At 47.7% G+C, this 5,584-nt stretch overlaps 1 protein-coding gene across 1 annotated transcript in view; it reads left to right on the forward strand.

Moving 5' to 3' along the window:
* The window catches only part of LOC103198374 (phospholipid-transporting ATPase IB), an 826,205-nt gene that overhangs the window by 721,285 nt on the left and 99,336 nt on the right, over positions 1-5,584 (forward strand). The gene's annotated exons all lie outside the window — the stretch shown is intronic.

Here is a 5,584-nt window from a genome sequence, read left to right on the forward strand (position 1 = left end):
CACAGCGCCCCTAGAGGACAGAGTGGAACTGCACCACAGGGTTTCCAAGGCTGTCAATCTTCACAGAAGCAAAGCCCAAACCACACCCACTGCTGTGGAGTCCATTCTGACCCACAGCGCCCCTAGAGGACAGAGTGGAACTGCCCCAGAGGGTTTCCAAGGCTGTCAATCTTTAGGCAAACAGACTGACTGCCACAAACCACCAACCTTTTGGAGCCAAGCACTTAACCATTGCACCAGCAGGAATCCTGCTGGGCTCATTACAGGAGGAAAATTAGTGTTGCCTTTTAAAGCATCCAGTCTAATGATCTGTTTGTTTCTCAGTTATGTTTGTTTACTATTTTCAGTCAATTCCTACCCAGCAGCGTGAGTGAATTCCAACTCATGGCAACTCACATGGGTCAGAGTGGAGGTGTGCTCCATGGAGTTGTTAATGGCTGGTTTTTCAGAAGTGGATAACCAGGCCTTTCTTCCAAGGCACCTCTTGATCGCCTCGAACCGCCAACCTTTGTGTTAGTAGCCAAGTGCATTCACTGTTTGCACCTCCCAGAGACACCTTATAAAACATTCCTTTCTGCTGTTTCACTCCTATTGCCAGGCTTTCTTCCAAGCCAATGTACATGATATATATTCCAATACAAGGAGCTCTGGCGGTGTAATGGATAAGGCATTTGGCTGCTAACCGACAGGTCAGCAGTTCAAACACTCCAGCTGCTCCACTGAAGGCAGACGGGGCGATCTACTTCTGTGAAGATTTACAGCCTTGAGGTCAATGTCATGAGACAAAGTATATGTGACCCGCTGTTTGGAAAGTGAATCTGCTCTGTAAACCTTCACCCAAATCACAATTAAAAAAAAAAAAAAAAAAGATTTACTGCCTCAGAAACCCAATGGGGATTGCTGTGAGTGCACGTCAACTCGATGGCAGTGAGTTTGGCTTCTGGTTTTATATTCCAGTACATCTCTCACTTCAGACGTTGCACCAGGAGTGAAGCCTCCACGTTTCTTCCCAAACATTGTTTGCCGTCTCTCAGCCATGTCTCTGCTAGTTTGGGTGGGTCTGCTGCTAGCACCTTCCACCCTTCCCTGCCATGGTAACACACTGATTGAACTAACTTTTCCCGTATCGTTGGGGACTTTCCTATCTGTGTGGCTGACTCTTCTATGAATTGTGTCTTCATCATCCTTTAACCTCAGATCCTTCCCCATTCCTTGCCAAGTCTATACCTCCACCACCTGCTCCCTAGAACCTGTGTCATCTCCAAAACATCCGATTGCCCTTGGTTCATATCACTCCCTTGTTCTTCTGCCTTCGTAAACGTACTCTTTCCTTCTGTCAGGATTAATCCCCCAACCTCAGGCTTACCAAAAGCCCACTGCCATCCAGTCTATTCCAACTCATAACGACCCCCATTGCGTTTCCAATGCTGTACATCTTTACAGAAGTAGATTGCCCCATCTTCCTTCCGTGGAGCGGATGGTGGCTTTGAACCACCGACCTTCTGGTTAGCAGCCCAGTGCCTTACCACTACACCACCAGAGCTCCTTTAACCTTAGACTTGGTGTCTGTTAAACTACCGCTTTGCCAGGCTTCACCTTCTTTACTTCCAGTAGGGCTCCGACATCACTGATTTAAATGGTCTGTGCGTTCTTGTGCTTGATGTCCTTGCCTGTTTGTGTTCTGCTAGTTTGCCGAGCAACGAACTGCTTAGCTCTGTGCTCTTAGGCATCATTAGAGAGCTTTGCTAGAGAAAGGCACACGGCATCTGTTTGTGCTCATGGTTGGCATCTCACTGGTGTTTCAAGGTTGATTTGTGTATCTTTCGGGAGCTGTGGTCATGCAGTGGTTAAATCATTCGGCTGCTAACCAGAAGGTCAACAGTTAAACCCACCAGCTGCTTCATGGCAGAGAGCTGAGGCAGTCTGCTTCCATAAAGACTGACAGGTGTGTCCTTGGTAAAGTAGAGGGTCAGTGGGAAAGGGAAAGACCCTCAATGAGACAGATTGACACAGTGGCTTCGACAGTGGGGTTAAACAGAGCAGGGATCGTGGGGCTGCTGCAGGGCCAGGCAGTGTTTTCTTCTGTTGTGCTGACTCGATGGCACCCAGTAACAACAGCAGCAAGAAAATCTAGCATGCAAATGCTGCACATAGCCACGTCATTGCTCAGCAGCCTGCCACGTTCTGCCGACCTTGGGACTTTCAATGGACTTGAATGAATGCCCTGCCATGTGGTTTGGTAACATCAGGACTGTGCCATTTTATTTGTCGACCTTGGGCTTGTCAACTTCAGCACCCAGTAGCTGCCTGAGTAAAGTAAAGTGCTCAGCTGGAAGTTTGGAAGTTCAAGTCCATGCAGAGGTAACTAAGAAGAAAGAGCTGGCTATCTGCTGAAAAACCAGCCGTTGGACACCTGTGGAGCACATTTGTGCCCTGACACATATCAGGTTGCTATGAGATGACTTAATGGCAGCTGGTCACTGCTTACTTAGTGACTAGTGTTACTGTAGTAGACACGAGATTCTTCTTACATATGTTAATAATAAATTTTTATTTGCAACACATGTGACTTGGAAAGTAGATTAAAATTGACTTCTGAGAACAAAGATTGTATGTCACACACACAGAAAAAGAGACTGACAGCCTTGGAAACCCTTTGGTGCAGTTCCACTCTGTCGTCTAGGGGCGCTGTGAGTCAGAATCGACTTCACGGCAGTGGGTTTGGTTTTTGCTTTGTCTGTAGTGATACCGATACCGCCTCAGAAACCCAAGGAGGGGTCGCTATGAGTCAGGTCCGACTCAACGGCACATAACAATAACAAAAATCTTGCCATTCTCCAAGCTTTATCTCCATAGGTGGTTTGGCCCCTCTGAGATCTTAGACTGCTTTGCTCTGAACAGAACTTCCCCTTGATCACAGCCGAAAGGATTCAGGTCCCATTCCACTTGTGTCTTCAGTATTCTTCTCACCACCCACAAATCTCAAGTCATCATGTGCTGCGTTCCCCCCTCTGACACTCTCGCCCTTTCCAAAGCCACCTCCCAACGTAGCGCCCAATGTCGGCTCCTCCCACCCACTCCAGGACCACTCTTCACTTCTCCTGTTGAGTTTTTCACTCAAGTCTCTTTCTCCCTCCTGTCTCCTTCCCCACTGGCCTCTTGTCATCGCTGCCACCCTCCCTCTGACTTTACCGTCGCTATTTATTCATTCATGTCCATGCACTCCACTTTCACCTTCGCCCATGATTTCATCTTACGACTTTCTTCAGCGTCCAAGTAAAACTCCACCTGGCTCTACCTGCTTCCTTAATCAGGACTTACTTGAATGCTGCCTCCTTCTCTTTCTCCTCACTTTCTAATGTAGATAACATCCAGATTGTCATTGCAAGCCTTTTCTTACCACATAGTCCCCTTCCTTGTCATCTTGTACATTTCCACAGGCTCACCTGTCACTGTGGTGGGCATGACCCCAAATATAGAGGACTTGTCTCTTCTGAGAGGCAATGAGGGGTCGAGAGCTTGGGCTCTGGGATCACACTGCTGGGTTCAAATCCCGGCTCTGTCACGTCCTAGCTACGTGACCCTGAGCAAGTTACTTAACCTTTCTTGTCTGAGTTACCACATCTGTAAAAGAAGCATTACAAAGGTACTACTTCATGAGGTTGCTGTAAGGATTAAATGAGGGAATTTGTGGCAAGGGCTTAGAACATTGCCTGACACATGCCAACCACGGAGTAAATATAGCTGAGGCAGTTAGGTTTGTATATCAACTTGGCTGGGCCTGGTTGAGTGGCTGGGCAGCTGGATGTAGTATTCCCCATGATGAGACTGGTAATCAGCTCCATGGTGGAATCTACTGTGAGCAGCTGAGTAGTTGCCTTAGGGATGTGGTCAGCTTCCTGTATGAGACAAAGCCTTGGGGAACGGTCTCTAGCTTATAGCTTGCTTGAACCCTACACGTAGCCATGTCATTGCTCAGTAGCCTGCCATGCTCTGCCAGCCTTGGGACTTTCAATGGACTTGAATTAATGGTCTGCTGTGTGGTTTGGTAACATCGGGACTGTACCATTATATTTGTTGACCTTGGGCTTGTTAGCCTCAGCAGCTAGTAGCTGCCTGAGTGAAGAGAGATGCCTCTAGCTTCAGTGGGCCGGGAGCAGGAGGCAGAGCTGAAGCCCAACATCGAGGGGCTTTCACCCAGCCCCCAGAGCCTGGCACTTTGAACTCAGACTTCTAGCCTCCTGAACTGTAAGAGAATAAACTCCTGTTTGTTAAAGCCATCCCACTTGTGGTATATTCTTGTCAGTGCAGCACTAGGGAACCAGAACAGTAGCTGTTTTCTCATAGCCGTGATTGGTCCTCGTCAGTCTTGACATGTTGATCTTTAGTGGGGAGCTCCATGCTTACGTTTCCAACTTCCAGAGGGTATCTTCCTGTGAAGGGTCTATAGGAATTGCACACCTCACCCCCTCTTGGAAACACAAACTCTGACTTCCCTCAGAAAGATATAGTCACACCACCTCAAGGCCTTTGGGGCCACCTTCCCCGTCACTGCCTGCTGCTGCTTCTGCCCCATTCAGTCTCACCTTTGTCTCCTCGGCTAGCTCAGAAGCCTCCTGACTGGACCCCAGAGTCCATCTTGACTTCAGTCACTCCGGTCTGCTGGTGCATTGACTGACATTCACAGTTGAGAATGCCTTCTATAGCGTTTTGTTGTCTCCTGAATAAAATCTAAACCCAGCAGCTAACGGTCTTCCCTCTTCAGGCCTGCCTGCCTGCTGCTGTCACTACTGGTGTGAGTTACCATGAAATGGATCCCACCTCATGGACCCCATACCTACACATGCCCGCACTCCAAGCTCATAGTTCTTTCCCAGAACATACTTCTTTACTCTCTAGCCACCCAAATGTGTGTTTGTTCCTACTGCTCCTTGGGCTAGAGTGTCTCATTCCCTGGAACTAGACAGAAAGTGTCTTTCCTACAGAACTTGTTTTAGTCTCTAGATTGCATTACAATCATCTGTGTATACCTACACGGGCCAAAAGTTGGTTGTCTACCATACCTCACACATTGCAGAACCTTTGAGGGTTCATATCTGTGGGTCCATTCCTTAAGATCCAGCACAGCATCTTGCGTGGGGGCCCTCACACAGCCATGCCATGCACTTTGGCCAGAGGAGGGCATTTGTTTTCAAAATTATAACAAATTTCACACACAGAGAAAAAGGACATAGAATTAAATGCCTAGCCTAATCAAACAGGAGCATGTCACTTGCTTCTTATCTTTTTCAAAGACTGAAGCCATAAACATATTACTGACATCCCCAGAGTGGCCTTCCCATTCTTACTCCGTTAAGGATACAACCACTCTTACTGCTTCACTGTTTACTATTTACAGGTTTATATTATGTATGTTGGGCAATCTATTTCCGTAGTGATACCGCCTCGGAAACCCAAGGAGGGGTCGCTATGAGTCAGGGCCCACTCGATGGCACATAACAACAACAATTATGTATGTAGGAACTCTGGTGGCTTAGTGCCTAAGGCATTTGATTGCTAACCAGAAAGCTGGCAGTTCAAACCC

The sequence above is a fragment of the Orycteropus afer genome, unplaced genomic scaffold, assembly GCF_000298275.1.
Source record: "Orycteropus afer afer isolate SDZICR_OR568_19922 unplaced genomic scaffold, OryAfe1.0 scaffold00092, whole genome shotgun sequence".
NCBI classification, from domain to species: Eukaryota; Metazoa; Chordata; class Mammalia; order Tubulidentata; family Orycteropodidae; genus Orycteropus; species Orycteropus afer.